Below are 25909 nucleotides of genomic sequence, written 5' to 3' on the forward strand. Positions count from 1 at the left end.
GACCATCATGGTATCCTTATCTCTGGTTCTGAATGTTCTTAGGATCCATCAAGCCAGTCGTCTGCACTTTGTCACCATCCTGGTGATGTGCACTTGGAAAGAGGTATCATCACTCATGTCGATACCCAAGTCCCTCACTGATTTAAGCTCTGTGATTGTAATTCTCTGTAGACCATTGTACTCTGTAAGTTTCATATTCAGTTTCGGATGCTGGTAGCGCAGGGCTTAGAATTTTTCAGCATTACACTGCATGTTATTATCCTCAGCCAATCTGTAAATTGAGTGCAATGCCTGCTGCAGATGTGCAACATCCCCGGGGTTCTGTATTTTCTGCGAGACATTCGTATCATCTGCGTAGCTAGCAAGGGTGGCTATCCGGACAGTTGAGGGTACATCTGAGAGGGCCACTATGAAAAGCAGTAGTCCCAAGACAGTGCCCCGTGGAACACTGCTCATTATTTGTGTTTTCGTTGAGGTGGCGCCATTGACCACTATTGCCTGACTGCTATCTTTCAGAAAGTCATGTAACTACTCTCTAAATCAGATAAAACTTAGATACATTTCCACCAAAGATTGGTGCAGGCCATGTCTAACTTAATAGTACCACCTGATAGGATTATCTAAATCCTTTTTAAGTCAAGTTTTATGGTATCGTCGTCCATTCGAGTAGGGAGTTCTTGTTGAGTGAGTTGTATCCAGGTATAGGTGGCTTATCTGGTATTCCTTGAAGAAATTTGTCCAGATTCTGTTTAAAGGGGGATAGGATCCTTTTCCTCTTCGATCTGTTTTGTGACAGTGTTAAATAGGACAGGGCCTGTTGAGGAAAATAAATTGTGTTGCAGTGTATTTATGTGTTGTAATCCTGATTTGGGTAGGGGCCGTGGTCCTAGCTTTAGATGTATTTTGAAGCTAATGTTGAGGTCGTTTGGGCAATGCTGACGGTATATTCTCCACGTCGTGCAAATGGAATATCGCTCGCGGCGGCACTGGAGAGAATACAGTTTCAATGCTTTAAGGCGGCCCCACTAATCGAGATCATTCATGCCCTCTGGGGTGATTCAATTTTCGAGATGTTATGTTATGTATGGGGAGACCACAGGGAGCAACCGTACTTGTGGTGTGGCCGTACAAAGGAGGAGAAAAGTGGAATGATGACACCTTCTTCTCTGTCTCTTAGGATCTAGGACCTCATCTTACGAGCTATATCGACCTTTTGTTGATGTGTGCACTCCAACTGAGATTGTTATCTACATTACTCCTAGGTCTCTGATATTATTAGATGCTGTAAGAGGCTTTCCTAAAGTAAGACAGTATGGTTATTTTAGCACAGTCTTTTTCCCAAAATTCATCAGCTCAAATTTTCTCTCGTTTAGTTGTATTTTGTTTTTGTCTGCCCATTGACTCAACGCATGAAGTTTAGACTGGACTTGAGTTCAGTCTTCTTCTTCATCAATAATTTTCACTTTGCTGTGTTTTACGACGCTGGAAATATCGTTTATATAGATTATAAAGAGGAGCGGGCCCAAGACAGTCCCCTGAGGGACACCACTGATGACATTTGCTGGGCTTGAGTGGACTCCATCGACCACAACATGTTCTGTTCGCCAGGAAATACTCAATGCAGTGTTTGCAACATTTGCCAATTTTGAGAGTAAGTTATTATGGTCAACTCTGAAGAACGCTTTTCTGAAGTCAAGATATATGACATCAGAGTTCGAACCTGTTCCCAAGGCTCTAAGTATATCATCGATGTGGTGTAAGAGCTGTGTTAGACAGTTCCTGCCACAGCGAAAGCCCTGCTGCTTTGAATTTAGGAGTGTGTGGATCTCCACGAAGCCAGCTATCATTGATCTTATCACTCTTTCAAACACTTTAATGATATGGGAGGTGAGCGATATTGGCCGATAGTTCACTGCGAGGGATCTGTTTCTCTGTTTGAAAACCGGGATGACAGACTTGGATAGGAGCTGTTTCGGTATATAAACTGAGTCTAAAGAATTTCTCCAGAGGTTGAACAGAGGGACTGTAAGCAGGTGTCTACATTCCTTCAGGAAACTAGCGGGGAATATATCAGGGCCTACAGCAGAATATTATTTGACCTCATTTAGTGCTGCTGTGATGTCTGAGGTAGTGAAGGTTATGTCCGAGATTTTATGTTAGGAACCAACTTCGTTCGCTTCCCTTACGTCAATATCAGTGGGATCACTAAAGACAGAGCAGCGTTGTTTCTTCAATAGTTCTGCTATTTCTTTAGCATCATGTATATATATAAAACTGACAGATATATAAATATATAGCTATATTACAGATATATAGATATATAGCTATATTACAGATATATATATATATATATATATATATATATATATATATATATATATATATATATATATTTTAAACAACAATCAATAAAAATATTTAAAGGTATATACTGTGTAACTCGTGATGATGGTAATGACGATGATGATGGCGAAGATGATGTTGAAAACAATGAATATGATAATGTTGATGATGAATATCATGATGTTGATGACGATAATAATGATGAATAGCGACAAAGAAATACACGAAGAAATTGGTAATGATCAGGATGTACAGGGCGTTGACGACAACACCAACGATGAATATTATATACTTGTGTTAGTGTTAGCAAACAAAAAGGAAACCACAATAACGAACAACGAATATTCACCAACTTTAGCAAAGAAACAATAGAAAAATAAATCATATATATATATATATATTTGAATGTACATATATATGTATATATTTGTGTGCACGTGTGTGTGTATATGTGTGGTATTCTGCTCAGAATGTAGCAAAAATTTATACGTACGCACTCATGCTTATACATACATATATACCAATGTATTTAGGTCGTAACAAGGTTAAGTTGAGCGCTACTAAAACAGGAGAAAAATCGATATATTTCTGTTTAATGTAGTAATGCATGGCTTTTTCCTATTTGTTTGTTTGTGTTTTTTTTTCTTGACACTCAACCTATACCGATTCTACATATAGTTCCATTAATTAAAATTTTCTGGAAAGCTTTAAAACGTAGGCAACATTTCTTCTCCGATTTGAGTGATTCACGGGAAGTATAAATATATATATATATATATATGTGCATTTTTGTGTACTACTAGTAGTAGTAGTAGTAGTAGTAGTAGTAGTAGTAGTAGTAGTAGTGGTGGTGGTGGTGGTGGTAGTAGTAGTAGTAGTAGTAGTAGTAGTAGTAGTAGTAGTAGTAGTAGTAGTAGGAATTTAACTGCGCAGGAGGAACAATGAGTAAAACAGATACTGTGAGAGGAGCCCTGCCAAGTATTTATTTAAGCTTGGTCAAGATTTCAATTTATTTGTAGTTTCCTGTACAGTGGTCTACACACGCACGCAATCCCATTCACATACACTTATATATTATATCATTTTCTTATTGGATTCACTCTCTGGTCTGTACCTATGTTCTAACTGATTGCTTTAAAGCTTTTAGTCAATCAAATCTAACACAGTGCTTATTCTAAGATTGGTGATTCTTCTATTGGACTCCGTTTGTTAAATCGCTATATTAAGGGAATGTAAAAAACAGTTTATAAGCTGTTAATGTTTAGAGACACGCACTACACACACACACACATGAATATATATAGACAGACTACAGCCCATTTTCTACTGAAATCATTCATAAGAAATAAATCTGTGTGTGGCTATAGCAGAAAAAACCACTTGCTCAAGATGCCACGCAATGGAACCGAAGCGAATTGACAACAATGACACGGAAAATGAAACTTTTACACTATATACGACCTTAATCGGAGAAAGGACTAAGATTTTAGTATGTCTGTACAGCTTTCAGTAACATGTAGTGAGAAAATGCTTTTGAGTATTGTTAAAAGTGTTTATAGTGCCTAAAGATTTCTTTAAAAAAAAGTTTCCTTGGAAGCAAATTCAAATAGTTTGAAAGCGAACGTTTTAACCGCATACACAAACCTTCAACACATATCTAATATTCAGTATTTGATATTTATGTGAAATCAAGATGAGAGCAGATAATATTCGTGATTAGCAAAAATATATTTGCGAACAACGGAAGTTGGATAGTAACTGGTCGAACTCAAGAAATGGTCACTGCTGCCCCAATGAATACACCATGCTTTGGATCGGAGAAATCCAAGCAATTTTCATAAAAATCTGACACACTTTTCTGTATGAGCATTCTCAAACTTATCGATGGTATTTTCAAATAGTCTCTGGATGCAACACACACACACACACACACACATATATATATATATATATATATATATGTGTGTGTGTGTGTGTGTGTGTGTGTGTGTGTGTAATAAATATGCATGCACGCACAGTTATACACAGACACATTAGTGTGCCTGTATGTGGGTGTGTGCGAATGTGAATGTGTGTAAGTGCGTGTTTTTGTGATTGTGCGTGTGTGTGTGTTTATGTATGTTGAATTTAGTATATATTCGGGATTGCATCTGTCGTCCGTTTAATCTTATCTGTTTTGTATCTATCGCTTCAATTTTCGCTGCAATCCTTGTACCGACCCGGTGTTTTTGTATCTTACATTCCTCATCCTCTCATTGAAATCTTTGCCATTTCGAGTTCCTCATCTTATCTGTTTCTCGTTCCATCTATCGCTTTCTATTACTCCTTAGCAAGATAAAGATTTTAACAAGAAACTTAAACATAAAGCTACTGCTAAATTTGTGGTACGATCTTCAGTTTCTGAAAATGACTTATTCGTTGATTTTAATTAATTCAAGCTCAAATTCAAATTTATTAGAAGCCGGTTTACATTATGTTTATTTAAAGGACCAAATGTATTTCCTTTCATAGTAGAATTGCTGTAAATATTTCCATCGCAACAATGACACGGAAAATGAAACTTTTACACTATATACGGCCTTGATCTGAGAAAGGACTAAGATTTTAGAATATCTGGACAGCTTCCAGTAACATGTAGTGAGAAAATGCTTTTGAGTATTGTTAAAACCCAAAGAGTTTATAGTGCCTAAATATTTCTTTTAAATAAAAATTTCCTTGGAAGTCAATAAAGGCACCACATTTCCAGCATCATTTGTCTGTCTTATAAAAGCGAATCAAAGGATGTAGGCTTCCAAACCATGGCTGCACAAACAAAAATGACTGACAAAAACATCTGATGCAAACAGCAATTTTGAGTTCCTGAAATATATCTGAAAATGTGGCACCAAGGGATTCAGCGGTGCTTTGTTTGCTCTGGTGGAGCCAAAAACCGATATGAATTTACCATATCAAAGAAGAGGAAGAATGCATAATTGCAATGAAATTTTCTAGTAATTTTACGTCTTTCCCGTTCATGGAGATAACCCAACATTTAAGACCTTATTGTCAGGTGGCTATTGAATATTAATTATAAGATTATTTTGTCAAAATGCTGCAAAAGGGAAAGAGGCAACTTCTATGAATAGTGTCATATATCTTGTCCCTATCAACGCACTGGTTAAGACAGCCAACGAATTGGTACCGAAGTTGTTTCAGAACCTGCAACACTATTAACTAACATACAAGTGGCAAAATAAAGGAAGAAAAAGATTGATGCACAACGTCAATTGGAGGCTGCTGCAGTTACATCCGAGATGTGCATGCAACAGCTAGATAAAGTTAGGTTACGATCTTGCAAAATGTGTTAATTAATTGGCTCCTTCAGGTCTATTGCTACGCAATCAGATACAAAATGGATTTCCAATAATGCTGCATCGTAATTTACAACAACTGTGACTAAGCAATGGCACAAAACAATTGGTTAATAAACTTATGCGAAATGTCATTATTCTCATGGGGTTCATCAAAGAACGGGATACACTTATACGCATATTTCCACTCATAGCAACAGATGATTCAGAAGAGTTCAGCTTGCAGAACAAATTCGATAAATCTCAAGGGCAAACCTTAAAACTGTCTCAATTGCATACTGAGTAAAAACTGCTTTGCTAATGATTATTTTTATACATGATAGTCAAATGTTGGAAGCCCCTATAATCCATATGATATTTATGACGTCCTGGTAAAATTCATAAACTGAGTCATTTACACGGCACCACACACACACACACACTATCTCTCTCTCTCTCACACAGCCTATCTGTTCCCCTCACTATTTCTCTCTCTCTCTCTCTCGATCGGTGTCATATGCAGTTAGGTGCGACGGGTTGAGAGCTTTATTTCTATGGAGGATAACAGGTTATCTAAGCATTTGTTTTACGGTAAGTTATGACAAACATCTGAGACATAACGCTAAGAAATGTTTAAGGGATTCTGTCGAACATGAATTTAGTGTAGATGTTGCTGATTGGGGACAGGTGACAGAAAACCTATCAGTTTAGAAGGAAGTGATCTACGATGGTTGTGAAACATTTGAAACAAGTACTTCGAAAATGTGAGTACAATACCAGACACTTTTCTGTCTGAAAATGTATGTAACGTCTGCATTAGGGTCGAAACACGCACACGCACGTCATATAAGATCTCATGACGTTAATTTCTTCTTGAAGAGACGCCCTTCTTCTGTGAACAAGTGACAATCACAATACCCATACATACATACACATATATACATACACTTACATGTGTAAACATACATATATATATATATATATATATATATATATATATATACATACAGAGAGAGAGAGACATTTGCCCTCAAACGATTGCAATGAATTATTTGAATAAGGTTAAAGCTCAAAGTCAAGATAAAATCGAAGGTATGTCATCTACAAGATATTAGGAAGCCTCATAGTTTAACATACCCGTGCGAAATGTTAATGCATATTTTTATTAAATATGCATAGCTTTTAACTGAAAGCACTTAATCTGCAACTCGCTTGAACGAGAATGTGCGAAACCTATGTAGTACCTTATTTGTTTATAAAGAATATTCTTGTTTCTCTCCCCTATAAAACTGCTGCAGGTCAAAGGCGCCTGGAATATGATTAGCAGAGGTTTTCTACATATCTCATTCTGTATTTTTTGTCTGTATATGTTGAAAATTTGTTGGATACTAAAAAAACAGTGATAGTATCATTTTAAATTTTCAGCCATTTATATCTCTATCTATCTATCTATCTATCTATATATATATAATTGAAAACGTGTGTGTGTGTGTGTGTGTAAGCTTATGTATATGTCAGAACAAGGTAAACCGGCGCATATAACCAAACAGAATAATTTCATCCCCCTCCCCCAAATACATTCATATTTCGCGGTAGGCATATTTTATTCCAATACCTATTGACCTCAAATATCAACCTATTGTTAAGTCATTTATAAACTCACACTCATGTTTATGATTTGCTGAACTTTAGACGGATTAAATATTGTATGTATGTATGTATGTATGTATGTATGTATGTATGTGTATGTATGTATGTATGTATGTATGTATGTGTGAGAGAGAGAGAGAGAGAGAGAGAGAACGAGTATATACAAATTTACACTCACCACACACACACACACACGCATACTCTCTGTTTCTCTCTCACAATAGCCAGAAAGAGAAATACTCATGCCTATATTTTTTTCTTTTGTCATTATTGCTTTTTTTTCTTTTATCTATGTTCTGTTCTTTCATTGTCTTTTCTCCTATATTTCTATTTATTCCTCAATTTATTTCGATTTCTACCTCTCTATATCAGAAAAAATTATATATATATATATATATATATATAATACTGCTATATTATCATCATTTTCAATATTTTCATTATTATCATTATTATTATTATTGCTGTCGTTGGTGTTGTTGTTGTTGTTTTTGATGTTATTGTTCTCATTCTTGTGTGTTTTTTGTTGTTGTTTTTATTCTTTTCCTTATTATTCCAAGAAGGAAAAATGGAAGAAAGAAAAGAAAGACTCTTCCAATGATCTCAATTTTAAGTTCATTGTGTCGAATTCTTCGATCAATATATCTCTTTTATTCGTCAATGAAAGGCTCAGAAAGATGGAGAAATTCAACTCTATTGCTTTATTGTTCAAGAAAGACAGTACTGAAGTATTCTGGTAAGGGAAGAAAAATGACATAAATTGATGAGCAAATAAAGGAAGTACGGAAGGAATAAATAAGGAAAGGAAAACGCACACACATATATATGTATACATATATAAACAGAGTCAAGGTCAAGTAGAAAGAATCGAATGGTGTGGAAGATATATCAGCATGTCAATAGAAAACTGTGTGAATGATCCAGGAAAGAGAGAGACATAATGAAGGAGAGAGGATGGTGATGATAGAAACAATGGAGAGAGAGAAAATAGAACTATAGAGGTAAATAAGTGAGAGAGAGAAGGGGAGTAGGGAGATGAGGGAGTTACATTGACGTAGAGAGAAAGAGTGACAGAGAGAACAAGGAGTATGTATTGTATTCAAACTGCTTTAAGCTAACTTTATTGTCAAACAATGAAAATGATACTTTTTCATATATATTTCTTTGCTTGCTGTTGAAGCCAAAGCAACCGCCGCTACAACAGTGATGACGATGATGATGATGATTAAGATGATGGTGATGATGATAATGAACATGATGATCATGATTGTATTAACCATCTCTTAGGTGAGTGCAATAAGATAGCACAAAAAGAGTATAAGCACAGAAGTTGGCTTGATGATGAAGTTGGCACCTACATAAACTGGAGGTTATGCCAGCTTTATGAAATGCCAACAGAAAATGGGTTGTCAGCTGAGGTACCACAAACATTCAGACATGCCAATACACCAGAGTCGGTGTCACGTTTCTATAATTAGAAATGCATTAACTCGCCTTATAGAACGAGTATTTCGGGAAATGGCGGTGGGTGGGGGGGCACATAACCACTTATCATTCTAATGCACAACTGATGTACCTCCAGTCGACTCGAATTCCTTGCCAATGGACTAGGAAATCGAGAATGAAAGAATAAAGCAGGTTGTTCAGTGCAGCCATTCCTCACAATTTTCTATCCTATTGCAGAATTTAAACTTTCAAGCCACAAACAGAGGGTGAGTCGAAATTTTTGATTTGGCGATCGAGATATCAGACACGTTTACGACAGTGAAATACTGGCAATTCTATAGTTTCGTCACACAGAATGGGTAATATAGGAAGGAACAAATAATAATAATAATAATAATAATAATAATAATAATAATAATAATAATAATAATGAAGAAGAAACAAGATGAAGAACAAAGAAAAGTCAACATTAAGAACAAAGAGTAGTCATCCAACGTAGTAGGATGAAGGACAGGATAAAATTTGTGCAAGACATGGAAGAATGCTAAAGAGGATAACGACGTCACAAAGCATTTTGTCAATCGCTCAATTACTTTGGACTTAGGCATCGTCCATGCAATGACAATAACAAATAAATAAGGCACAATACCTGTATATATTAATATGTTCGCATCAGTTGCCAGGAATATGTTTAATATGTCAATTGGGTTATCCAATCGTATTGCACCGTTAAACTTAGTGGGTATCAAGCTGTGGGTGTGAATAGTTGATAGGTTAGGTGTTGGACTGATGAAAGAGCATTAACTCTCGAAAAATGTATATACAGCCATTACCAAATTTTCCCCTATTTGAATGCATTTTTTAGATATACATACTTGTTTACGAAACGTTGCAAAGCTGGCTCTGAACTCCATAGGAGAACTATATAGATAATCATATATATATATATATAAACACACATACATACATACACACACAAAATACCTACATACATACATATAAACATACACACACACACACGCACATATATATATATATATGTATTTACTAACGTATATGTGCAAGTATATATGTATAGGGAGCATGTCGTTCTTAATTTCTAAATAATTATAAAAAATTGTTCTTTCCTGCCTGGGGGTCGATACAACTGCACCAACACAATTAGAAGTATGTTACTCTCCCTCTCTTCGGGTGTATATATGAGTGCGTGTGTGTGTGTATGTATGTATGTAGATATTATTATTATTATTATTATCAAGTATATATATGCATTATCAAGTATTTTATGCATACATATATGCAGAAGTGTTTAGCAGCACATTTCTCTGTATATATATATATATATATAATATATATATATATATACATACGCACGCACGCACGCATGCACACACACACACATACACACACATATATATATATATAATATATATATATATTATATATATATATATATATAGATAGATAGATAGATAGATAGATAGATAGATAGATAGATAGATAGATAGATAGATAGATAGATAGATAGATAGATAGATAGATAGATAGATAGATAGATAGATAGATAGATATAGATATACATGGTTCCAACTACCATAACTGTTGTCATGATTTGTATATCGCCTTTCAGACTGATTGCTTCCCCACTCCCGCAGATGTTATGTCCTTATTTCTTCTTTTTTTTCCTTTCTTTTTTTCTTTTGTTCTCACGTTCATTTTTCTCTCCCCCTCAAGATTCCTCTATTTCTTTCTCTTTTTATCTATTTATTCTTTCACTCTCATTCGTTTTCTCTCTATTTATCTATTTATATCATTCCTTTCTTTTCATTCACTTTGTATGGCAATCCAAAAAACTCGCTGCAGCTGTATCCATTCTCAAGATGTTTCACGAAAACAGAGAATAAAGGAAAGAATAAAATACAAGAACGCACACACATATACCCAGGCAAATGGTCACACACTCATATATATATATATATATATATATATATATATGTTCGTGTGTGCCTGTTTATCTCAACAAATGTTTATATTTTCACATACACATATATTTGTTATGTAATACAAATAAATATAGAGTAAGAAATAAAACACGAGGAACGGCGATTGAAAGAATAATGAAACCGTTATTCTTACGTTGAACAAAGATGAAAAGATATTCTGGATGAAAATTGTCTGAAAATTGATATAAAGAAATGAAGAACATATGTAAGAAATGAAGGAAAGATGAAAAAGCAAGGGGCAAGGAAATGAATTGGAAGACAGGAAACAAGGAATAAGAGAATGAAGGAAAAAATGGAAGAATAGCATGTACAGCTGACATAAGAATAATGAAGGAAAGATCAAAAGAAAGCCTCAAAGAATAGATACAAATGAATAATGAACAATATAATGTGACTTATAGAATAGTTAAATATGTAATATATAAATAGCAACATCTAGAAATATTTTAAATGTGGAAAGAATATAAGAGAGTAAAAATGCAGAAATCTATGTTGATATGACACTGCAAAACAGCAAACTGAAACAAGATTTAAAAGAAAAATAAACAGTTATGAAAATGAACAGAATGAGGAAACCTACCGTGTGAAATCTACAATGAAAAATTGGAACTAGGATGTTACGAAGTAGAAAACAGAATTGGAAATATTGAAATAGATAAGTGATATTTAAAAAGAAGTAAACGAGGGCACAAAACTGAGCACAAGATTATAATGGAAAATAGAAACAATAAATTTGAAATTACCAAAAGTATAAGATAGAAATGCACAAATGCAAAAAACTGAATTGGGAAAAGAATCTGGTGAGCATGGAATGCATGCAATGGAAATCAGAAAACTGAAATGATAAAACTGAATCTAAAAATAATAATGGAAAATGGAATTAAACCAGGAAATTTAAATTTAAACAAAATGTACTAAAAACAACCTTCAATGAGAAAAAGGAAAATGTGAAAACATAAACTCGACGGCTGAAAGAAATACGAAGACTAACAGAGAAAACTTGAATGAAAAAAGAACCGAAATAAGAAAACTGAATTGTTAAACCAGATTTCACAAAACTGAATTAAGATATGAAATGAACTGTAAAAAGAAAAAACTGAAATGAAAGGAAATATGAGAAAACTTAAATAAGACGACTGCGGTAAAAAAAAAAAAAAACATTACTGGGAAAACTAATTTCCGGAAACTGTATTTAAAAGAAAATTTAAATTAAAAAGTTGGAGATAAATGCCTGACGTGTTAAGACTGATTTGAGAAAATAGAATTGGCCAAAATCCATCAGCACCACTATCAAAAGGGAAAAAAATAAACTGAAATGGAATGGAGAAAAAGAAAGAACAGAACTGCGAAATTTAAAATAAAAATAACGAAGCTGAGTAAAAACTCGATAAATTACTAAGAAAAACGAAGAAAAAATGAGAAAATGTAAGAGAGAAAAGCTTGATCTGAATTAAATTCAACACAACAAAGACAAAAACAGAAAAAGGAATGAAATTAGAAAGAAATAGACAGAGAAAGCGACACAAACTTGTTAGAAAAAACACAACGTACAGTAACCAAATACTCGATCTTTCTTTGTCTGGAAGCAGTGCTATTTGAAATATCTATCGTTAATTACGTGATATTAGCAAATAGAAACGGCAGGGGATGTAATAGGATACCCTTCTCCACGACTCCAACAAAATAGTACAAATAAATACAAAATGAAAATTTATAGAAAATATATTCCATATTGAGAAAATACGACGAGAGAAATGAAAAACAAACACAGAGGGGAAATTTACAAGGAATGTGTTAAAAGAACGAAGAATTGTGATTTCTGCTCTAACAACTAACAATCTGTCTAGCTCGAATTAATAAACAAACATTGATTTCTAATTCTAGCTCAAGGTATGGGTCTGCATCCAATTCAAATTTCAGTCTGAATATTACTAGTCTTTAAGATAAATAATGCAAAGTCTACCTTGGTGGAATTTGAACTCAGAGTATGCATAAAATAAATAAATACTGTAACATAGTCAGACTGGTACTGGGCTGTTTCTGCATCCACACTCATCAGCTGACATGGTTGTAGATATAACTCATAGGCGCAGATATGATTAATGTAAGGAATCTTAACTTGTAAATGAAAGCTAATAATATTTTTTTCTGTTACACCATTGATGCGTCTACTCATATATATTAATATAAATATACTAATAGCAATGACGCCAAAGAAATGAAGGCGATGTTGTTACATAGAATTATTCAAGGTTACGACCGTTTCGAATGACTAGAGGAAGAATTTCATCGCTATAAATTAGTTTGTGCGCATGATAAATCAAATACTGAAATAGTTCATCCTCAACCATTCTCATCAGACCCTAAAGTTTTCTTTCCTGTATTTCTACAATTCCTACGTTCTATCACTGTACTTACAGATATACATATGTTTGGTTTACACACGCGCGCATACACATACATACAAAAACACTCATTCACACACATAAAATAAATCCAGCTAGAAACTGAACGATGATAGTTTTGTGTTCTCTCCATAGGATGCTTCTAAATATTTCATTCAATATCTCTATCTTCATGAGACAGGAGAGCAATCTAGAATGGAAATATTTACACGAATCTTCCATTAGAACCTTATAAAGACCCTTCCGTATTAGGTGCTAGATAAGAAAAACACCAAGTTTCTGAGTAATGCCTCCAGTTTGCTTAAAACAAAAGAAAAGAACGACAACAAATAAATACAAAAGAAATAGGACAACAGGTGCCACCTAATTAGGTTGATATAGCTGTTCGAGTATTTTGATTTGTAACATTCATAGAAGAAATTTCGCCAGCCACTACTTTCCGAGTTCAAATTCCGCCGAGGTCGACCTTGCCTTTCGGGGTCGATAAAATGAGTACCAGTTGAGTACTGGGGTCGATGTAATCGACTAGTCTCCTCCTCACAAATCTCAGTTCTTGTGCCTATAGTAGAAAGGATTATTATTATGATGAGGGTGAAGAACAGATAAAATTTTTAGAACGCCGGACAAAATGCTAAGCGTCTTTCTTCCGGCTGTTTATATTACAAGTTAAGATACTGTCAACGTTCAATTTACCTTTCATCTTTTCGGGTCGATACAATAACAGTTGCGCATTAGTGTCGATGTATATAGACTAAAGCCCTGTCTCTAAAGTTGCTGGCCTTACTCCAAAATTTGAATTTATTATTATTATTATCACCATGATGATTATGCTGATAATAATAAAAATAGAGATGGCGAAAACATGATGAAAATTAAATACAAAATATTTATAGCATCAGTAGAAGCTGTAACAAGTTTGAGAAATTAAATCAGGTGTAGTAAGATAAATAAAGCCTTAAGATAGTGTTACCAGAAGTGCTTATTTAACATTGCAATGACGTCATGATGCCTCGGAAACTGTTAGGACAATCATTGTTTAACTTACAGCTTTATTCACAGCTGGGTTTCTCCATCTACAGAAAAAACAGGTGCAATTTAGAATCTAGCAAGTGAGCTGTGTAAACTACATGTTCCTTTCGGCTGGATAAAGGTCTGCTGACCATATTCGGTGATATATGAGAGTGTTGTGTTTAATTTAAGTTTGAATAAAGGAATTAGTGCATAATAAGTTATTTCAGACGGAAAATGGGTTACATCTGTTGATGTTAGCATTGAGGTTAATATTTAGGATATAGTTAAAAATACAGAGAACATATAATCAATATATATATAGTGCTCTAAGGTTGCTTCTATATTTTTATGTTCGCTGTTCATGAGTAAAACTTCCGGCAGACTGCAGCTAGACGTCATAGATTACTTCGAATGAAAATAAATTCTTTGAAGCAATCTTTCAAGAATGAAAGTAAACAAAATTGAATTAAATTTTTTAAAACTAAATTGAAAGCAAATACAAATTATTACATTTGAGCATGTTTTTTTTTTTTTTTTTTTTACATAATTGGCATACTGTTTCACAGTGAAGGATGTAAAGCACGTTTTAAACAGATTAAAGACAACGGAAAATAAGCAGACAAGCTGAAATTTTATATCCATTAGAAAAAGTAATCTAGAGAATAGGATTTTCAATATCTTCAGTACATCTGAAAAACATTTTGTAGATAACATATTCTAATCAGTTGAGTTCTATTTCCGACTGGCAGACACGCTGGTTGCTGGTGTTGTTTACTCAATGTCAGTTTTGATCCACTGACTCATGAACAACAAATATTTCAGTCGTGTCCAAATCCTCCAATGGGTCATTCACTTTTAAAGAATGTAATTTGAAGGACATTCAGTTGCTATTTTTAGCAAATCTAACGACCACATAGAGTTCTCTTATTGGCTTATAATCGTACTGGTTTATTAAACAAATATATTTCAATATTCACAATAATGTATTGAACATTGCGATAAATTTCAATAAGCCGTCTATGCACCCTTTACTCGATCCTTAATTTTCGCTACACCCTTTTTGTATATATGTATACTAATATTTCGTTTTGGGATTTGGTTTGGAAGATTCTTTATTTGAGTTCGTGTGTTGAAGCATATTCTGTTGTGTCTTGGGAGAGTCATATTCTTTTTGGGCCTTATAATGTAACACATTCATTGGTAAAATTTCCACTTATTTCTTATTTTTATTTTCCTAAAATTTTCGTTGCGTCTTGCATCCTTTTCAATAGTCTTCAGACATTATAAGGCACAAAAATAAAATGACTCTCCCCAGACACAACATACTATATATATTTACTATATACCTTCTAATAAAATGTCTATTCAACATTGTACAAACTTTCAGTAAAGAAAACTGGTATTCTACTTGGTTAAAATATGTCATTGCTTATCCGCTTTGGTGAACGACAAAGAATATAGTTAATCTATAGCCGGATCAAGTTTAAAAATATGGATTTGATTCTTAGTTGGAATAGTTTCGCTTCACTGAAATTTCTAATGTTCTTTAAAATATATGAAAGCTACAAGTTCAAATGGATTACCTCGTATCTAACGTTACGAAATTCCATTCTAGTATATTTAAAGCTCTGTATCTAGTTAACTGAAAACAATATAGCGTTAAACCTCCCAACGAGCCACTTACCGAGTGTACTCGTATCGTTTTAGTTACGTGATCTCACATCACTAATGCCGCTAACTCTCTTCTGTAAAATCTGAGCGTCAGTAGTATTTATTTAACCGAGTCTCAAAGTCTGAGGTCCTGAATCTGTGCAATTAAACGAAAGATAACAGGGTACTATAGAATAAAACTTGACATAATGCGATAAAGAAGGGAATCTTTAATATTGGCACTAGATTTGCTAGAAATAGCGACCAAATCTGTTTAACTGCAGTCAACTCTGGATAGTATAAATCATAACCTAGTGTACATTACACATGACAAATTGAACAGGATTGTGATGGCTTAAATTCCTAAGACTAGAGGTCTGATAGCTCAGAGTCTACATGGGGCTAAGTGACAACGAAAATAACAAAAATAATAACTACACATTATGGTTTCAAATTTTGCCACCACAAGGGCAGCCATTTTGAGGGAGGTGATTAATCGATTACATCGACCCCAATGGATGAAAGGCAAAGTCAACCTCAGCGGAATTTGAACTCAGAACATGAAGACAGACGAAATGCCGCTAAGCATTTCGCCCGGCGTGCTAACGATTCTGCTAGCTCACCGCCTTAGTAACCACATATAATGATACAATTAAAACGAAAAAAAAATATACACACCCGTATATAGACAAGAGGCAAATGCTTTTGTGCAGTATTCGATAATCTATCAAATCGACACCATAGCCCTGTTCTGGCTTTTTAACGTCTCCAGGTATTGCACTTCAGAGAAACGTTAACATGCCATCATTTATTTCTGAGCACAAATCGTTCAGTAACTTCTTCAATCAATTCATATATATATTAGGCATTGAATTGGACATAATGTTTGTGTGCCTTTTGTGAAGTACCTAACTTGAGGTTTAATTTAAGTAAATGAAATACATATCAGAAGTATCCATAATCTGTCATCGAACCTATGGGACCGTGCCTCTCCCTACTTCGATAATGCACTAGACGCTATGGCGGATTCAAGTAAAATATCAGCCTCTGTCTATGGTAAGAAAAAACGACATAACGTCACGGGATTTGCAACTTACTACTCTTTAAATATGAAGATCAACAGAGCTAACCTTTCTACAATCTCAATACAAACGGTTTGAAGATGGTAGCAAGTTCATGAATTATCGGTAGAAATCGAAATTGTTACAGATGTTTCCTCTGTTCATTTAGAGTTTATTAGGTAGAACATTGCATCATATGTGTGTGTGTATGTATGTGTGTGTGTGTTTGTGGCTATTATCTCTATCAGACTTGTTCTTGTGAACACATACAAGCGAATATTAATTAGCTCCCCACTGTCGTCCACTTTACTTGCAAATAGTATAATGCAGGAATAGCATGTAGAATTATTCACAAAGATATACCTATTCTTTGTGTAAATCTAGATAAAACATAAAAGAAATAGGCAATATCATCAAACGATTCAAATTGCCCACCAATTCTGGCAAAACTGATGAAAATTACGACAGCCCAATTAAACGTAGATTGAAATCTGAAAAACGACCACCACTATACCAACAGAAATAACGTTTGAAGAGGATCTCTACTGATTACTAGAAACTTTGAATTTAGTGTTGTAATTTATAGGTTCCAAGCAAATCTAAAAGAGGGTCATAGACGATAGCAAGGATTCCGAATGTGTTTAAATCTAATAGGGGAATTTCAAAAACCTCCAGCAAAAGACTATGCAACTACTACAACATACCCTTAATGGAAAGTAAAACCTTAAATGACACCCACAATAAGAAGCAAAATAACTTCGGGCTGTAAATTATAGAAGGTTGGTTTAGACCTTATATGTGCGCCCAATGCCCACAAATAACCATTCTTTCTTTTCTTTTCTTTTTGCCCTTTTCAAGCCTAGCCACGCTTATGGGCCCGGTTCCCCGGTTTCTGTGGTGTAAGTGTTCCCCCAGATGGACGGGACGCCAGTCCATCGCAGCGTTGCTCGAGAAACGGTAAGAGAGCGTGAGAGAAAGTTGGGGCGAAAGAGTACAACAGCAGTTGCCACCACTCCCTGCCGGAGCCTCGTGGAGCTTTTAGGTGTTTTCGCTCAATAAACAAACACAATGTCCAGTCTGGGAATCGAAACCGATCCTCCAACCCCGAGTCCGATGCCCTAACAACTGGGCCACACAAATAACCGTAGTTTACATTTATGGGCGATAAGTAGTACTACTGTGCATTCTTCTTTACTCTCAGGAACCAGAATGCATATCTCGATTGCTTTATAATGTCTAAATTGTAGTATTATTCTCTTAAAATTATTAACTACCAAACGCACACGCATACACACGCATACACATATACAAACACAGCGAGTGTGCGCGCGCTTCTCTGTGAATACATATCTATTTTGTATCTCGGTATCTCGAGAGGATCATTATGCCAATGATAAATACTTACTGGATGTATTTCTCTTGTTTGTTATTCGTTAATTGGTTAAATATTGAACCAATTAACTAATAGTAAATAAGTAAAATAAAGCCAGTGCGTGTGTTTATTATTGGCATAATGACCCTCTAGAGGCACAACAAAATCTGTTTCAACGCACAAGTTCACATTAATAATCTTGTGCGACAAAAACAAAAATGCAGTACATACATATATGTGTGTGTGTATATATTCTGATCCGTCTATAACTTTCAGGACTTAACACCCAGCGTAATGAAGGAGTCACCTCCCTGACGCTATAGGCAGCGAATCGGTGAACAAACAAAACACATACATTGAAAATGTGCGCTCGATAATTCTTACAACACCAGCGATGCTTCTAATGTTATTGAATGTAACCTTAAATATGCACTACCATAGAATATCAGCGAATGGATCTTTGCATAATTTGTATATAGTCATGAACTTGCGATTCGAGCCGTCCACAATTCGGTTCAGGTACGTCATGTTGATAAGCCGCAAAAAATGGAGAAATTTCGGTATCCATCACTCCTAAATGGTATCGCAAGCGAGTCTCTCGCCTGTCAATGACTTTCAGGTGTTCTAACACCAAGCACGATGAGGCAGTCGCGCCTCCAGACATTGTTCCACAGCAAACCGGTGAAAAGCAAAACAGATTCATTATAATGCGTGCGGTGGATAATGGTTACGCCACCAGCGGTGCTTTTAATTCGTTATTGAATCTATCTTTCTATCTATCTATCTATATATATATATATATATATATATAATATTCATATATGTGTGTGTATATATACAAAGTGAGAGAGCGAGAGAGAGAGAGAGAGAGAGAGAGAGAGAATATCCTTACCAGTGTAAACAGCTATAGAAATATTTTGTTTAGGTTCTTCTATGAAACGTACATTTCGTATTTAGTCTATTTTCTGCTCGATGTTTCCATCAGTATATATTATCGATCATTTTCAGGTGTGCTATTCTTACTTACATCTATTTTAGATTGTTAAGTACTTCGAATCATTATTCGCAGTATAGGGCAGGTTTAATGATCTTATCCATTATACGACAACATTCATTAAAGTTTGGCATATCCAAACTCATTTCTATCAACCATATTGTGTGGTTGTCTTCTTTGATATACTAATTAGATTTTCAGCAAGAGATACATGAACTGCGTCTTTGATTTCTCACTGTGTTTAAAATGGCATTTGTCGCTAATGGAAATCTCAAGCCCTACAGTCAGGCACTTTCCTTTTACCCAACTTATATACATTTAGCTCTTCTTCATTTTCCGATGTTGTTCACAGACTTTAATATCCTTCTATTCTGATTATATTCTCACCCCTTTGCACTTTTATAAAACCTCCATTAAGTAAATATATAACGTTATAACATTAATTCTTAAATTTGTATCACGCTTCTATTAGTTTTACAATGGCCAAACACTTGTTGAATGTAGTATCCCTCTTAAATTTTGTTTTGACATCCTGTTTTGTATACACGCTCTCAGAAAGATTGTCATCGTAGATTTTGGTTTTATGCGCATCAAATACAACGTAGATTATTTTTCATCTCATATTAGAAATATTTGTTCCCAGATATAAATTCTTCCCGTGACATATAATAATAATAATAATATAATAATAATAATAATAATAATAATAATAATAATAATTGTGTACAGTGCTCAGGTGCACTACAACTCATCTAAAGTGTATATATAATCAGGTGTAGTTTCGGCGGATTTCGGAAAGCATGAGGGCCTTAAAAGATGCAGTGTCATGGCAGTCAACAACTGACGCAGGCAGTTTATTCCATGCTTCAGCAACTCTGAGCGTGAAAAAATGTTTCCATTCTTGAATATCTAATGCACTTATATATGGATTATAGTCATAAGATATTTCAATTCTTAACACTATATCGTTAGTGAACCACAAAATTAAAACCGAACAAACAATGCAATGACATAGAAATAAGTGAATTATTGTAAGCATACAAATTAATGTATGTATGCAAAGAAGAACGTACATAGAGGATATGATTTAAGAATAGTATTGATACGATCAAATATTCAAAAGATAGACATCGATCTCTCTGGAGTCATACGTGTAAAACAATTGGTCAGTGCTTTCTGTGCTTTTACACACATACTCTCCGTCTGTCTGTCTATTTCTCTCTCTCACTCACACACACACACACACACACACACACACACACACACACACGTGCTTCCCAACCATTATGTATTCAGGATGATATTAAATAATGCATAGTATAGAAGTTATTATTGATAAGTACATTTCAGATGGGGATTAACCATGTGTTGAGAAACAAACATATACTATTCTTTTCTTCGTGTTACTAGTTTCAGTTATTGGAGGGCGACCAATCTGGAGCACCGCCTCGAAAGGCTTTATTTGATTGCATATGAAAGGGATTTCTGCACATTTTCTCATCAAATATATTCACATAGCTTTGACAGGTTCGGAGCTATGGTACAATCACCTACCAAAAAGGCCGCGTAGTGGGCCTCAACTCCAAATTAAGCGGTCGCAAAACGTGAACTTCTCAATCGCACATTGAGTTAAATCATAACAAAGAAAAAAAAAATTTTGCTGGATTGGGAATTGCCTGTTTGTATCCTGATCTGTGTGTGCGTATCATTTATCTCATTAGTAGGCATTGATATTTTTTCGAGTCACGTGTAAATCAAATTTAACCACGGAAGCTATATTTGATTTTATCTAATTACAACTATGGCTGAAATTCAATCGAAGTTTGGTTGATCACGATCGTCTTTATATAATTATATTCATATACGGAATCCTTGTCTTCTTCAATGCTATTCTAGGCATCTGACTTTCTACATATTCTGTTGTTCTATATTAATTTCATTCATTAGTGAATAGGAAAGTGTCCTGACACTCTATGATTTTGTATTGTTCTTATATCTCTTTGCTGTTTCCTGTTTGAGGAAATTCTCGTTCGATTTTGGGGCCTCTAAAGTTAGGCCATTGCAGTGCAGTTCATATTGCAACTGAGACGTTACTGTTTGGAGTTCGTAGCAATATCAGCCCGGAGGTACTTCCAGTGGGGACTACCGTCTCTTTTTTCATTTTTAGAACAGCATTATCCAATATACCATCATTTCTTAAGACGGTCAGGGTGTCATTTAATGGAGATTTGGCTATTGTTTTGTGAACATTTTGCAGTATGAACATATTATTGTTGGTATGTCGGCAAAAATGCTGCGCAATGTCAAAAGTTTGGTGATATAGTGTCTTTCAAGATTGGTTCGATGTTCTTGATTGCAATTCTTCCTCTAACTTCACTTGGATTGTTAACTTATAAATATAAACTTGTCTCCAAACTTTTACTGATATCATCAAAGACCATTTACGGTTTCTTACCTTACAACAAAGCTACATGGTATCAGGGCAAGGAACCACATTATATAACTAGTAAAAATCGACCTTCGAAACAGATAAAGTCAAATCAAACTACAGATTGCTTAAACTTATAAGTTGAAAAATGTAAACACTGCTATCCATATTGTCTGGCAATTTACTAATTCCTACTTCCACTTCTGTCTCACAAATTTGCTGTCTTTTCTCTGTCTCTGGTTACGACTACCCCAACTCACTCGTTTCTTGTCATTTTGTCACATATATTCTATTCACATCTTCAGCTCCTGGCCTAATGGCTTTACTGGACCCTTTTGCATCAGAGAAATATCTCATTCTATTTCTCTGTATTCGTCGTCGTCAACTGCTTAAGTGGGACGTTTAAGTTGTCGATCTCAACACTTTCGATGGGCCTGGAAAGTACATGAACAGAACTCCTTCCTCCAGGATAAAGCGTGAAACCAGCTTATATATGATTTGTGTGTATATGTGAATGGAAAGACAGATATGTCCCGAGGGAGATCAAAGAGGAAAAGGATCCCATCAACTTTAAACGGAGTCTGGATAGATTCCTTCAAAAAATACCAGATAAGCCACCCATAATTGGATACAACTCACCCAACAAGAACTCACTACTTGAACAAAACTTGATACAACTCACCCAACAAGAACTCACTACTTGAACAAAACTTGACTTAAACAAAACTTGCCTTAAACAGGATTCGAATAATCCTATCAGGTGGTGCTATTAAGTTAGACATGGCCTGGACCAATCTTTGGTCGAAACATATCTAAGTTTATCTAAGTTTATATATATGTGTGTGTGTATAGAGAGAGAGAGAGAGAGAGAGAGAAAGAAAGAGAGAGAGAGAGAGATACAGTTCGATTTGAAAATCCCACTAGAATGGGAGAAAGCGCTAATATATGATCTAAGTTATATGATGTATAAAAACATGTAATATGCAAATAAATATCTGTAACTATAAAACCATCCGAATTTCTGAGTACCTCATTTCTTCTGATATATATATATATATATATATATATATATATATATATATATATATATAGAGAGAGAGAGAGAGAGAGAGAGAGAGAGAGAAACAGAGAGACAGGCACATAGACTGTCAGACAGTTATATCAAATCATGAAGTTCTTTGATAAATAAGATAACACCTAAAAATAAATATAATTCTGCAGCATCATGTCACCTGTACTTGACTCCTGAAACATTAAAATTAATGAACGTGCGACTATGATAGGAATTCTCATTTTGACATTCCGAGTTCTAGATAATCACTACTATTTTTAACTCATAGAGAATACAACTATTCTGAATCGCCCTAAATAGCATTGTAACAATGATACACACTGCAAACTACTGTGCTCTGTATTGTATTGTAGTTAAGTCAATACTGGACAGTTTAATTTTGCGGGGATTTAATTTCAGTTAAGAAACATGATTTCAATATTCGTAACAAGAAACTAACTATGGAATATTCTACGAACAAAACCACAATGTAGATACTATTCAATGCAAAATATCTGTCAAGCTGAATATAAACACGGCATTCAGTGACGATATACATATATTACATACATATATACATATAGGCCACAAAAACAATCAAAGGTCCTTCCAGAGCTATAGGCTCATATGACCGGTTTCCCTGATTCTGGGCATATATATTCCTGCCCCTACTAGACTGGATGCTGGTCTGTCTCAGGGATTACTCGTTTTTTGCCAGCTGAGTGGACTGAAGCAACTTGGAATACCCATTAGCTCAAGAAGAAAACACATCCCAGGTCATGGAATCGAAACGACAATCTTGCGATCATGAGTGCAACAACCCAACCACTAATCCATGCTCCTACACATACACAAACGTGCGCGTTCACGCACACATACATACATACATACATACATACATACATACATACATACATACATACATACACACACATTATATATATATAAACAAACCATATTTTGCTTCATCTTAGGACATACCATAATATCTAACTACAAATGTTTATATTTAGATTTCCCTTGCTAAATCTGACGACAGCCAACTCTAACTAACTGTATGTGTCGTTATATTTAGCTACAACCTGCTATATCCAGCTGAATATAATAAAGATAATAATGATAAAGAAAAAATTATAATTACTTTCGTTTCACTTTGCGTTTCGAGAATGGGAATATCATTTTACAGAGCCGACTGTTGTTCGCAGAATTTTGGGTTAGAGACACTTTTAAATGTACTTACCTGAAAATAAAAGAAAAAGAAATGCATAAGTAATAGTGAGAGACGAATATAAACAGAAATCAATACACAGAGTAAGAGAAAATAATTACACGGAAAGGTAATTGGGTGAGTAAATTAGATGGGTAAATAGATATACTGTAAGAGATATGGTTGTGAGAACGTAGATGAAAAGCCAACTAATTTAGGTGGCTATGAATAAATAATATAATGACTCAAGGTGCTGGCAAAAAAAGCCTGTTACGAAGAATCGAAACGAAAACGAAAATCAAAACCAAAAATAAATAAAGCCAAAACAGAGACTACTGCTGACTGTAATGTTGTAGCTTTCCAAAGTTTAAGAGACAAATGTTTAGAACATAAACGAGAAAAAAAAATAGTTGCTTGATTGATGCGGTGTCTTTGCTGTATAAAGTTAATTTTAGAACTCTCTTGCTATAGATATCACGTTTTAGCAATTTTGTTGTACATTCCAACCTTATAACGATGAACGATTAAATATTGTTTTCTAATAGAGAAAGGTGAATAGTCAATCTGATGACTATTAAATTAATTTTCGGGCAGAAATTTGTGAGAAAAAATGTCGACATGTACAAGGCGTGTTTTCTGTATCCAACAATTCAAAAACATCTAAGTTTATTTGATATATGAAATTCATGAACATCATCAGGTTGTATTTTTATAGCCTGCTGATGATGATTGGTTTATGTAGTCAACGTCTGGGTGTTAACAGGTAGACACACACATTTATTGCTTCCAAAATATACAGTCAATTACTTACATATGTTATGGTGTAAGAGACATAAATAGAATTTAGAAAAAATAATTAAACTGTAAGCGTAGTGTTGCTACGTCCAAGAGAATTTAATAAAATTGAAGCATGGTTTGGGATTTATTATGTTCTAGTAAATGTGATATAAATCTTCCTTTGGATGGGCAACACTCCATAACGGTAACATTTCCATGATACTTCTAACCATTTCTCAACAATTAGTGAACTGAAGAAGATGGAATGAAAATCCTGGGACAACGAAACACTTTCACAAGATAGGAACTTAGTTCTTACTAGCTGAGTTCAATACATCGTCGGGTCAGTTTTTACTTCAGCTGATGCTAAATTGAGAGCGTGGTGAGGCTATGCCTGCTAAATCTATCGTCTTTAAAAATATATGAATTGTCAGAAAAGAAGGATTAATCATACTCGGATATTTTGTGATATTCTAGTTTAAATCGATCATTTGTGTAAATAAAATGAATTACAAGCATGTTTTAATTAGTTACAAGATTATAGTGTGCGGCAAAATGAAAGACGAAGTAAAAGAATTGAAATAAGTTTCTATGGAAGTGAAACCATGTTCATGATATCGGCCAACCGGTAGACACTGTTTTATACAGATATAAGATATTTTGACTGTCAAATTCCGAAGACAACTATTCTCAAATTCATATTTAGAATCGGATTTGGCAACAGTACTCATAAGACATCTCCAAGAAGAATACCGGATATTTCAATACACAAGCAACTTTTGTAAGGTATATAGAAAATAATTATAGCTGTCACCAGTATATTACTCATAAATGTTGACTGCACATAAATGAAAAAATTGTCGTCTTTAAAGTTCATCTTTTTTAACATGTGCGACCTGTAAAATGAACAGAACTTCTTGAGCTAGCTGTAATTGAAGCTGTCTGTGTAAGGTAATGCAGTAGTTTCTATATAGAAGAGCATTGGATGTTGTGCCAAAAACAATGTAGAAGAAACCATTGATTCAGACGTTGAGTATTTTAAAGCTTTTGGACAAAGAGGTATAGGGACTGCTCTATTGAAATATAAGGAAACAGCTAAATAAAATCCCACTCACCTTTCTTATATTTATCGTAATTACAGAAATAACGTCCATTTGTGAAAAATTTATCTTACGCAGATTA

The 25909-nt window shown here is 34.5% G+C and overlaps 1 long non-coding RNA gene across 1 annotated transcript; it reads right to left on the reverse strand.

The window, feature by feature from the left end:
• On the reverse strand, positions 1 to 25372 carry LOC118763126. Its single transcript, XR_004998883.1, has 3 exons — positions 25362 to 25372; positions 15527 to 15533; positions 1 to 180 (listed from the first exon to the last, which is right to left on the reverse strand). It is a non-coding gene; the product is annotated as an uncharacterized LOC118763126 (long non-coding RNA).
• Positions 25373 to 25909: the final 537 nt, after the last annotated feature.

Source organism: Octopus sinensis, linkage group LG4 (genome assembly GCF_006345805.1).
Source record: "Octopus sinensis linkage group LG4, ASM634580v1, whole genome shotgun sequence".
Classification (NCBI taxonomy): domain Eukaryota; kingdom Metazoa; phylum Mollusca; class Cephalopoda; order Octopoda; family Octopodidae; genus Octopus; species Octopus sinensis.